Source organism: Eumetopias jubatus, unplaced genomic scaffold (genome assembly GCF_037043125.1).
Source record: "Eumetopias jubatus isolate StellerSeaLion01/CBP00866 unplaced genomic scaffold, mEumJub1_p1.0 scaffold_3, whole genome shotgun sequence".
In the NCBI taxonomy this organism is placed as follows: Eukaryota; Metazoa; Chordata; class Mammalia; order Carnivora; family Otariidae; genus Eumetopias; species Eumetopias jubatus.
This window is the reverse complement of record NW_028274809.1, coordinates 47,058,183-47,071,424: the sequence shown is the minus strand read 5'-3', so window position 1 is coordinate 47,071,424 and position 13,242 is coordinate 47,058,183. Positions and strand designations below refer to the sequence as shown.

Below are 13,242 nucleotides of genomic sequence, written 5' to 3'. Positions count from 1 at the left end.
GAAATGAATTCATGAATTTAACACCAAAAGCATAGGCAACAAAAGCAAAAATAAACAAATGCAACTACATCTAACTAAAAAGTTTCTGTACAACAAAGGAAACAATCAATGAAATGAAAATGCAACCTATGGAATGGAAGAAAATATTTGCAAACCATATATCTGATAAGGGGTTAATACTTAAGTATAGAAGGAAATCATTCAACTCAACAACAAAAATAAATAATCCAATGAAAAAATGTTCAAAGTACATGATTCTACATTTTTCCAAAGAAGGCATACAAATGGCCAATAGGTATATGAAAAGATGATTAGCATTACAAATCACTAGGGAAATTCAAATCAAAACCACAATGAGATATCTCCTCATATTGCTTATGATGACTATTATCAAAAGTCAAAGGAGGGGCACCTGAATAGATCATTTGGTTAAGCATCCATCTCTTGATTTTGGCTCAGATCATGATCTCAGGGTCATGAGATCAAGCCCGGTGTTGGGCTCTGTGCTGGTTCCTGTGTTGGGTGTGAAGCCTGCTTAAGATTTTCTCTCTCCCTCTCCCTCCGTCCCTCCCCCACCATCCTCTCTAAAAAACAATAAAGTCAAAAGATAAGTGTTGGCAAGGATGTGCAGTAAAGAGAACCATTGTACACTATTGGTGGGAATATAAACTAGTACACCCATTATAGAAAAAGAGTACAGAGGTTCCTCAAAAAATTAAAAATAGAACTACCATATGATCTATCAATCCTACTTCTGGATATATATCCAAGGGACATTAATCAGTATCTTGAAGAGATATTTGCAGTCTCATGTTCATTGCAGCATTATTCACAGTAATCAAGTTATGGAAACAACCTCAGTGTCCATTGACAGATGACTAGATAAAGAAAATGTGAAATATATATATAGATACATCTGTATATACAATAGAATATTATTCAGCCTTAAAAAAGATAGTAGTCCTATCATTTGCTACAACATAGATGAACCTTGAGGAATTACAACAAGTGAAATAAGCCCATCACAGAAAGACAAATATTGTTTGATCTCATTTATATATGGAATCTAAAAAAAGGTCAAACTCATAGTAACAGGGGTAGAATATTGGTTACCAGGAGTTGGAGGGTATATAAAAAGTGGAGATGTTGGTCAAGGGTAGAAACTTTCAGTTCTAAGATTAATAAGTTCTCAAGACGTAATGTATAGCATCGTGACTATAGTTAATATATTGTATACTTGAAATTTGCTAGAAGAGCTCCCTCCTCTCGAGCTTCTCCCCGGGGCGGCCGCGCAGGAGGGAGGCCGAGATGGCAGATGAGATCGCCAAAGCACAGGCCGCACGGCCTGGTGGCAACACGATCTTTGGGAAGATCATTCGCAAGGAAATCCCAGCCAAAATCATTTTTGAGGGTGACCAGTGTCTTGCTTTCCATGACATTTTCCCTCAAGCACCAACTCATTTTCTGGTGGTACCCAAGAAACCTATATCTCAGATTTCTGTAGCAGAAGAAGATGAACGTCTTCTTGGACATTTAATGATTGTTGGCAAGAAATGTGCTGCTGATCTGGGCCTGAAGAAGGGTTATCGAATGGTGGTGAATGAAGGTTCAGATGGGGGACAGTCTGTCTATCATGTTCATCTCCATGTTCTTGGAGGTCGGCAGATGAATTGGCCTCCTGGTTAAGCATGTTTTAGGGATAATTTTCCCTTCTCTGGGCAATGGTCAATATTTCCCAGTTCCAGTATGTTAAACAGTATACTTACTTTTGTCTGTGTATGGAGAGATTGAGGAAATAATTTTTAAAACCCATACAAAATAAAAGACAATGTTGCATGGTTTACAGTCAAAAGAAAGAAATTTGCTAGAAGAGTAGATCTCATGTTCTCCCCCAACACACACACACACACGGAAGTAACTATGCAAGGTGATGGATATGTTGATTAGCTTGATTGTGGTAATCATTTCACAATATATACATATATCAAAACACCACATTGCACACCTTGAATATATATAATATTTGTCAATCACACCTTAATGAAGCTGGAAAAAAAAGAATTTACTTAGCATTCCTGTATGGCCTGCTACACAGAAAAGCGATTCTCTAACTGGAGGTCTATTGAAAATCTAAATATCAACGACGTTGTAATTTTTCAGAAAGAAAGATATGTTATGCCTACAGAAGACATGACTTATCTAAATTTCTATGGATATGCATTTTTAGCATGCCTGCCAGCTGCACTTTATGCTCACTAAAGTTTAGAGAGTTGTTACAAAGGGAATTCAATGAATTGAATTTCTTAGAAACTCTTTAGGTTATTAAAGCAATTGAAGATGAAGCATGCAACAATTTTGCTATTTTTTGGTAGGTATAAAGTAATATACTAATAATTTATATTTGTAAAGTGCTTTATAGTTATATATCATATATTAAAATATTTATATACATATTTTAAAATTGAATCTTTTAACCCTAAAAACATAGTTTAACTTTTATACTGTATTCATGAAGTAGAACATAGAAAGAATAACTACCAGCTAATTAGAATAAATATTCAAATGTATGACAGTTTATCTGATCATCTAAGGGCAAATAAAACAAATATTCAGCTAACGGCCCAAATATGTATTATAAGTAAATGCCAAATGAGTCTGATTTTATCTAAAATGCAGTATATGAATATTTGTCAAATGTGGACATTGTTCCTAGGTTCAGAACAACTGTTTTAGTAAAACAAAATTTCAATGGATCAGATAATATCAGATGTTAAAGGTTAATCAAGAAGGAACAGTTTGAAGTCAGTTTTTGAGAACATTTTGGCATCACTTTATGAAGATAAGATCCAAAACATTTTTTTAAATAAGGAAACTCATAGTCTTCCTCAGGAAGGATAAGTCAGAATGTGTGTGATGCATAGCTGATATATCTTCAAATTCCAAAGAAAGGTTTTTAAAAAGATAATATGTAATGATATTTTAATTGTGTTTGGAACTTCTATCCATTTATCTAGAGGTGCCAAGATTTGAAAATTTCAAACAGTTCTGCCTTAGTATGGAGTTAATAAGACCACTCCCAGGAAAAGTTTATTTGAGCTGCTTTCCCAATTCCCCTTCTAGTCTCCCCATATCACACTTGGTAAAAGGTATATTCAATTTTTTCCAAGTTATGCTGTATCTCAGAGAACATCCCTCTCCATGCTATTACATGCTTTAAAAATTTCCTCTACTTTTCCAAAGTCTTTTCTTTCCATGCTCATACTCCTAAAATACAGAGCACTTTCTTATATTTCATGAGCTACTTGCCCTAAGGGTGAAACAGGCATTGGTGCTCTACTTCTATAGAGAGTTCTCATGGGAAAAGAAAAACATTGGCCCAGTAAATGAAAGCAGCCAGATAAAATTATTACAATCTATTGTATCACTCTCTGAGTCCACCCAGTTATGTCATGAAACAGGATATGCATATGTATACAGTGGAATTAACATTCAATATAAGAAGCATTTGTTCCTTTATTATGTATTCGTCTAAACAAAGGAAGTTCATTTGTGTTTATTTTGCTCTGTGTACCTGAATATTTTTACAGAGATTGCTGGAAAAAAGATTTAATCTGATGTAAGATATATTAGATCAAAATATAAGTAGAAATTTTGTTGAGGATAGTACAAGATGGCAGCATAGAAAGACCATGAACTCACTTCTTTCCATGGTCACAACAAATTTACAACTACATGTGAAATAATTCCCACTAAAGGGGAACTGAAAACTAACTGAACAGCTTCCTCCACAACAAGAGATAAAAGGGCTACATTGAGATGGGTAGGAAAGGCAGAGACAAGATTTTGTCAAAAATCCCACCCCCTGGGCACCTGGGTGGATCAGTCGTTAAGCCTTCGGCTAAGGTCATGATCCCAGCGTCTTGAGATTGAGTCCCACATTGGGCTCCCTGCTCAGCAGGAAGTCTGCTTCTCCCTCTCCCACTCCACCTGCTTGTGTTCCCTCTCTCGCTGTCTCTCTCTCTGTTGAAAAATAAATAAAATCTTTAAAAAAAAATCTTGAAAAAAAACAACAACCCACCCCCAGTGTGGTGACACACAATAGAGAAGGATCTCATGATTCTGGATCCTCTCTCTGAGGAGCAAGGGGTTTGTGCCCCATTATCAGGGACTTCAACCCTGGGGACCTGCACCAGAGAGATGAGACCTGAAAAAATGTATGGCTTGGGAAACCAACAGGACTTGTATCCACAGGACTTGGGGAGATGTGTATCTGAGATATTCCTTTGAGGCACTCATACACAGCCTCACTTGTCCTAGGAACTAGCTCAAAGGCAGCAGTTTGAGAGGTGTTTAGATTATGTATAAAGGTGATTCAGTTGCTAATCTTAAAGCATCAGCCAAAGGGGATTTTACTTGGGGAAAGAGGTGCTGGAGATGACCATTTTTTGCCCAGGCAGGCATGTATGGACACACCTCACTACAGCCACAGACATGCCTTGCCCCTATCACTCATTCCCAGGCCTTGCCAGAGTCTGTAGACCAGTGAAATCCACACAGGCATGCTTCTTGATTGTGTGGGTCTGGTGGCCAGAGGGGTTTGCCTTCCTGCACCCCACAGGACTGAAATTCTCAGAAAGACAGTTCTGGTCAGGATACCACACCCCAGAGAGAGGAAACACACCCAGTCTACACATGAAAAATGCCCATTTAAGGTTTCTGGATAGATTTCAGTTTGCCATACTTCTCAAGCTGCAGAGGCATCTCAAGGAATGTAGGCAGGGAGACGCCAACTGTACGTGTTCTCTTGGCTTTGCCACAGCTCACTGGTACCTCCCAGAAAGGAGCTTATATGTTCATCTGAAACCCTGATCCTTGCAGCTGTTGCCCAGATAACACCTCCAGATCTTCTGGTCTGGAAATCAGCAGGGTCTATGATTGCAGTCCCATAAGACTCTACATATTTGCATACTTTTAAAAGCTGCTGCCTGAATTCCAGTCAGCCTGTGTCTAGGTGCTGACTGAGATAATTTCCTTTGGAACACAACAGGTCCTGGCACACCCTCAACAATTGAGATCTATCAAGAATAAATCAGGCTACTTAGACAAACACAAAGGTTAGAGAGGCAACCAAGAACTAGGACAAAGTTGAATGATAAGTTTCACCTCCTACACAAGGCCACTCCTGCAAGAGTGGAAGAGGTAACTATTTTGCCTCATATATGGAAATAAATACAGAGAGTCAAGAAAAATGAGGAAATGGAGACATATGTTACAAATGAGAAAAACAAGGCAAAAGCATAGAAAAAGCTTTGAATGAAACAGAGATAGTAATCTACTTGATAAGGAATTCAAACTAATGGTCATAAAGATTCTCACTGAACTCAAGGAGAAGAATGAACGGACACAGGGGGTACTTCAACAAGAAGATGGATAGTATAAGAAAGTGCCAAACAGAAGTCACAGAGCTGAAGAATACAATAACTGAACTGAAAAGTACATTAAAGAGGTGTAATAGCAGACTAGTAAAGTAAAAGAACAAGCCAGCAACCTGCAAGACAGGGCAGTGGAACTCACCTAATTAAAGCAAGAAAAAGAAAAAAGAACTTTAAAAAGTGAAGATAGTTTAAGAGACCTATTGGACAATATCAAGCAGGATATCATTTGCATTACAGAGATCCCAAAGGAGAAGAGAGAAAGGGGTAGAAAAGTTACTTGAAGAAATAATGACTAAAAACTTTCCTAACTTGGGGAAGGAAACAGATATCTAGATTCAGGAAGGACAGAGAGTTCAAATAAGGTGAACTCAGAGATCTACACCATGACACATTTTAATTAAAATGTCAAAAGTTAAAAATAGAGAATCTTAAAAGCATCAAGAGAAAAAACACTTGTATACAAGGAAAACCCCATAAGAATATCAGCTGATTTTTCAGCAGAAACTCTGCAGGTCAGAGAGAGTGGCATGATACAAAGTGCTGAAAGGAAAGCCCTTCCAACCAAGAATACTGTACTCAGCAGAGTTATCATTCAGAATTGAAGAAGAGATAAAATGTTTTCCAGACAAGCAAAAGCTAAAGGAGTTCATCACCTAAATGGCTTTATAAGAAATATTAAAGCATTTTCATTAAGCTGAAAAGGCACCAATTAGTAGTAAGAAACCATAAGAAAGTGGGGCATGTATGGACACACCTCACTACAGCCACAGACATGCCTTGCCCCTGGGTGACTTAGTTGGTAAAGCATCCGACTCTTAGTTTTGGCTCGGGTCATGATCTTGGGGTCATGGGATTGAGCCCCGCATTGGGCACCATTCTCTGTGGGGAGTCTGTTTGTCTCTCTCCCTCTGCTCCTCCTCCCACTTGTGCTGTCTCTCTCTCAAATAAATAAAAATCTTTTTAAAAAGAAATCATAAGGGGCGTCTGGGTGGCTCAGCTGTTAAGCATCTGCCTTCAGCTCAGGTCAGGATCCCAGGGTCCTGGGATGGAGCCCCACATCAGGCTCCCTGCTCAGCAGGAAGCCTGCTTCTCCCTCTCCTACTCCCCCTGCTGTGTTCCCTCTCTTGCTGTGTCTCTCTCTGTCAAATAAGTAAATAAAATCTTAAAAAGAAAACATAAGAAAATAAAAATCTTTCTTGTAAAGACAAATATATAGTAAGGGTAGTGGATTAACCACTTACAAAGCTTGTGTGAAGGTTAAAAGACAAAAGTAAAGACTATAGTCTTTACTTAAAGATAATGAGAAAAGAATCTGAGCATAACCTTAAAGAAATTCACCAAACCACAAGGGAAGAGAGCAAGAGAAGAAGAAGGAACAGAAAGGAACTACAAAAACATCCAGAAAACAGTTACAACAGAATGGCAATAAGTACAAATCTATCAGTAATTACTTTAAATGTAAATGGACTGAATTCTCCAATCAAAAGACATAGAGTAGGTGAAGGGATTAAAAAAAAAAATAAGACTTCTCTAGGGATGCCTGGCTGGCTTAGAAGAGTGTGTGACTCTTGAACTCAGGGTTTTGGGTTCAGGCCCCATGTTGGGTATAGAGATTACTAAAAAAAAATACATAAACTTAAAAAAAAAGATTTAGCTATATGTTGCCTATAAAAGACTAACTTCAGATCTAAGGATATACACACAGACTGAAAATGAAGGGATAGAAAAAGATTTTCCATGCAAATGAAAACAAAAAGCTGGGGTAGGTATACTTATATCACAAAAAAGAAAAAAAATAGACTTTAAAACAAAGACTGTAATGAAAGACAGAGAAGGCATTACATAATGATAAAGGGAAGATTCCATCAAGAGGATATAACCATTGTAAATATTTACACACCCAAAATAGGAGCAGCTAAATATATAAAGCAAATATTAACAGACCTAAAGGGAGAAATCCAGAGCAATACAACAAGAGTAGTATTACCACCAATAGTAATTAATAGTATTACTTAGTCACTAATTATTTAACAGTAATGAATTAATATTACTTTAATACCCCACTTACATCAATGGATAGATCATCCAGACAGAAAATCAGTAAGAAAACATCAGCATTAAATGACATATTAGACTGGATAGTCTTAATAGGTATACACAAAACAGTCCATCCAAAAGCAGCAGACTACACATTCTTCTCAAGCACACATGAAACATTCTGCAGGATTGATCACATTAGGCCACAAAACAAGTCTCAATAAATTTAAGAACATATCAAGCATTTTTCTGACCACAATGGTAAGAAACCACAAAGAAACAAGAAGAAAACTTGGATAATCACAAATATGTGGAGATTAAACAACATGCTACTGAACAACCAGTGAGCCAATGAAGAAATCAAAGGGAAAATTAAAAGAATATCTTTTTTTTTACTTTAAAACATTATTTATTTATTTCAGAGAGCGAGAACAAGTGGGAAGAGGAGCTGGGGGAGAGGGAGAGAGAGAATTCCAAGCAGACTCCACACTGAGCAGAGTCCAGTACAGGGCTTGACCAACCTCATGACACTGGAGATCATGACCTGAGTCAAAATCAAGAGTCAGAAGCTTAACTGACTAAGCCACCCAGGTGCCCCTAAAAAGAATATCTTTAGACAAATGAAAATACAACTACTCCAAAACTATGAAGTACAGCAAAAGCAATTCTGAGAAGGAAGTTCATAGTAATTCAAGCCTACCTCAAGAAACAAACAAACAAAAAATCTCAAAAAAATTCAACTTTACACCTAAACAAACCAGAAAAGGAATGAATGAAGCCCAAGTTAGTAGAAGGAAGTAAATAATAAAGGCCAAAGAGTAAAATAAATGAAATAAAGACTAAAAAACAGTAAAAATTTCATGAAACTAAAAGCTGGTTCTTTGAAAGGATAAAAAATTGACAAACCTTTGGCTAGACTCACTGGGGGTGGGGGGGGGAAGCAAATAAATAAAGCCAAAAATGGAAGGGGGTAAGTTACAATTGATACCACAGAAATATGAAAGATCCTGAGACTGGTATGAACATATATGCCAACAAACTGAACAACATAGAAGAAATAAATTCTTAGAAACATACAATGTTCCAAGACTGAATAATGAAAAAATAGAAAATCTGAGTAGACCAATTACTAGTAAGGAGATTGAGTCAGTAAACAAAAACCTCCCAACAAACAAAGGTATAGGACCAGATGGCTTCATTGGTGAATTCTACCAAACATTAAAAGATTTAATACTTATTCTTCTCAAACTCTTCCAAAAAATTGAAGAAGAGGGAATGCTTCCAAACTCATTTTACAAAGCCAGGATTTTATTCTGACACCAAAACCAGTCAAGGACACTACAAAAAGAGAAAATTATGGGTCGGTATCCATGATGAACATAGATGCAAAAATCCTCAACAAAATATTAGCAAACTGAATTCAACAATACATACATCATTATCAAGTGGGATTTGTTCCAGGGATGCAAACAATATTCATAAAGAAATATTCAATATTCATAAAGCAATCGATATGATACATCACATTGAGAAATGAAGGATAAAAACCATACCATCATCTCAACAGATGGCAGAAAAATCATTTGACAAAATTCAACATCCATTTACAACAAAAACTCTCAACAAAGTGAGGATAAATTAGGTAAGCCTACCTTAACACAATAAAGGCTATATATGAGAAACCCATAGTAATTATCATATGCAACAGTAAAAAGCTGAAAACTTTTTTCCTAAGATCAGGAACAAGACATGGATGCCCACTCTCATCACTTTTATGGAACATAGTATTGGTCGTCCTAGCCAGAGCAATTAGGCAAGAAGAAGGAATAAGAGGCACCAACAGTAGACAGGAAGAAGTAGAACTATAACTACTTGCAGTTGAGAGGATACCATATGTAGAAAACCCTAAAAATCCCACCACTTATTGAAACTAATACATGAATTCAGTAAAGTTGCAGGATACAAAATCAATATACAGAAACTGTGTTTTATATTCTAATAAACTATCACCCAGAAAGAGAAATTAAGAAAAATCCTATTTACAATGGCATCAAAAAGAATAAAATAACTTGGAACACATTTAGCCAAAAAGGTAAAAGACTTGTACACTGAAAACTATAAGGCACTGATGAAATCAATTAAAAATGACACAAATTAAAGATATTCTGTGCTCATGCGTTGGAAGAATTAATACTATTAAAATGTCCATACTACCCCAAGCAATCTACAGATTCACTGGAAACCCCAACAAAATTCCAAAGGAATTTTTTACAGAACTAGAACAAATAATTCTAAAATTTATATGGAATCACAAAGACCCCAAATAGCCAAAATAATCTTGAGAAAGAACAAAGCTAGAGGTATCATGCTCCCTGATTTCAAACTATACATCAAAACTATAGTAATCAAATCAGTATAGTATAGGCATAAAAACAGACACATAGATCAATGGAACAGAAAAGAAAGCCCAGGAATAAACTCATGCATATATGTTCAATTTATTTACAACAAAGAAGCTAAGAATATACAATGGGGAAAAGAGAGTCTCTTCAATAAGTGGTACTGGAAAAACTGAACCACTATCTTACACTACACAGAAGTTGACTCAAAATGGATTAAAGACTTGAATGTAAGACCAGAAACAATAAAAATTATACAAGAAAACATAGATGGTAATCTCCTTGACATCACTCTTGGTGGTATTATTTTAGATCTGACCCCAACAAAGGCAATGGTAATGAAAGCAAAAATAAACAAATGGGACTACATAAAACAAAAAGCTTTTGTACAGTAAAGGAGACTATTAACAAAATAAAAAGGCAACATTCTAAATAGAATGTATTTACAAATCATATATTTGATATGGGGCTAATATCCAAAACATATTAAAAAAAACTCATACAACTCAAAAATAAGAAACTGATCTGATTTAAAAATGGGCAGAGGTTCTGAACAGACATTTTCCCATAGAAGGCATACAAATGGCCAATAGGCACATGAAAGATACTCAACAACACTAATTATCAGGGAAATGCAAATCAAGACCACAGTGATATATCATCTCACACCTGTCAGAATGACTATTATCAAAAAGGCAAGAAATAACAAGTTTTGAGAGGTTATGGAGAAAAGGAACGCTCATGCCCTGTTGATGGGATTGTAAATTGGTGTAGCCACTATGGAAAACAGTATAGAGATTCCTCAAAAAATTAGAAATAGAACTACCATGTGAGCCAGCTATTCCACTTTTGGATATTTACCCAAAGATGAAAACACTAATTCAAAAAGATATATGCACCCCTATGTTCATTGCAGCATTACTTACAATATTCAATATATAAAAACAACTTAAGTGTTCATTGATGGATGAATGGATAAAGAAGATGTGGTATATAAACACAGTGGAATAGTACTCAACCATAAAAAAGAAGGAAATCTTGTCTTTTGCAACAACATGGATGGCCCTTGAGGGTATTATACTAAGTGAAACATGTCTGATAGAGGAAGACAAATATCTTATAATTCAGTTATATGTGGAGTCTAAAAATCAAAACACACAAAACTAATAGATACAGATTTAGAGAACAGATTGGTGGTTATCAGAGAAGAAGAGGATTAGAAGTTGGGCAAAAAGTGTGAAGGGGTCAATTGTATGGTAACAGATGGTAACTATACTCATGTGTCAATTGTTTTGCAGTGTATACAAATACCTAATTATTATGTTGTGCTTCTGAAACTAATATAATGTTATAACACCAATTTTACCTCAATAAAATATTAACTTGAAAAAATAAATTTTTCCTTCCCAAATTATGAATGTAAAATTTTAGGAGTTATATTGACTATGTTTTATTGCTCTTTGATATCTTAGTACTTTTAAGAAAGACTTCATAGTGAATAGTGGTGTTCATAGAATTTTTTTTTTCCTGCCTATATTAAGAGCTTCAGTTCTTTTGTATTAGATGGAAAGAATAAAGAGACCATTTCTCTTTCAGCTTATAATATTGTGCATGCAGATTTTTATGTCATTTAGAAGGAAATAATGAGTTAATTCATTTTGCTGTCACCTTTCTTCAGTTGAATTAGAGAAATTTATGCTAAAAGAATACTATAGTAATAATGATGATTTTTATAAAATTTGGTTTATTTCCTAAACACATTTTTGTTTTTTTTTTAAGTTTTCATTTATTTATTTGTCAGAGAGAGAGAGAGTGCACAAGCAGGGGGAGCAGCAGAGGGAGAGGGAGAAGCAGGCTCCTCACTGAGCAAGGAGCCCGATGTGGGACTCGATCCCAGGACCCTGGGATCATGACCTGAGCCGAAGGCAGACGCTTAACAACTGAGCCACCCAGGCGTCCCAACATATTTTTTGTTTCTTAAACAGTTGTTTTCCCTATATTTTATGTAAGTAAAATATTAACTGGCAACTTTGTGTTCTGATGCCTAAAATGTATAGAAAGTCATTTTAGTTACTTTTTTATTTATTTGTTTATTTTGATTTCAAGAAACCTAGTCTCAATTAATTTAGGAGTTTATAAGTTTGTTGGAAAGATATATATATATATATACATGGAGAATCCAGAGAAGACTGGATACAAAATAACTTCCTGGAGTTGAGCTACACATAGGTATTTGAACTAGTGGCTTTTTTTTTAATAATTAAGACAAAGCTACACATTTCTATACTCTTATCTTTACCATTTGGCTCCTTCTTTTTTTTTAATTATTTTTTTATTTTGTCTTTTTTTATTATGTTATGTTAATCACCATACATTACATCATTAGTTTTTGATGTAGTGTTCCATGATTCATTGTTTGCGTATAACACCCAGTGCTCCATTCAATACATGCCCTTTTTAATACCCATCACCAGGCTAACCCATCCCCCCACACTTCTCCTCTCTAGAACCCTCAGTTTGTTTCTCAGAGTCCATAGTCTCTCATGGTTCGTCTCCCTCTCCGATTGCCCTGCTTCATTTTTCCCTTCCTACTATCTTCTTCTTCTTCTTTTTTAACATATAATGTATTATTTGTTTCAGAGGTACAGGTCTGTGATTCAACAGTCTTTCAGAATTCACAGCACTAACCATAGCACATAACCTCCCCAAGGTCGATCACCCAGCTACCCCATCCATCCCACCCCCCCACCACTCCAGCAACCCTCAGTTTGTTTCCTGAGATTAAGAATTCCTCATATCAGTGAGGTCATATGATACATGTCTTTCTCTGATTGACTTATTTCGCTCAGCATAATACCCTCCAGTTCCATCCACGTCCTCGCAAATGGCAAGATTTCATTCCTTTTGATGGCTGCATAATACTCACACCAGTCAGAATGGCTAAAATTAACAAGTCAGGAAACGACAGATGTTGGCGGGGATGCGGAGAAAGGGGAAGCCTCTTACACTGTTTGTGGGAATGCAAGCTGGGTGCAGCCACTCTGGAAAAACAGTATGGAGGTTCCTCAAAAAGTTGAAGAGAGCTACTCTACGACCCAGCAATTGCACTACTGGGTATTTACGCCAAAGATACAAATGTAGTGATCCGAAGGGGTAAGTGCACCCCAATGTTTATAGCAGCAATGTCCACAATAGCCAAACTGTGGAAAGAGCCAAGAGGTCCATTGACAGATGAATGGATAAAGAGGATGTGGTATAGATATATATATACACAATGGAATATTATGCAGCCACCATTTGGCTTCTTTATCCTCTTCTTTGTATCTTTTCTCTACGTCATTAGTTTTGCTTACTTATAATTTTGATAACCT

At 36.1% G+C, this 13,242-nt stretch overlaps 1 pseudogene; it reads left to right on the top strand.

Moving 5' to 3' along the window:
• The first annotated feature begins 1,290 nt into the window (after positions 1–1,290).
• LOC114225143 (adenosine 5'-monophosphoramidase HINT1 pseudogene) lies at positions 1,291–1,837 on the top strand (annotated as a pseudogene).
• The last annotated feature ends 11,405 nt before the right edge of the window (positions 1,838–13,242 follow it).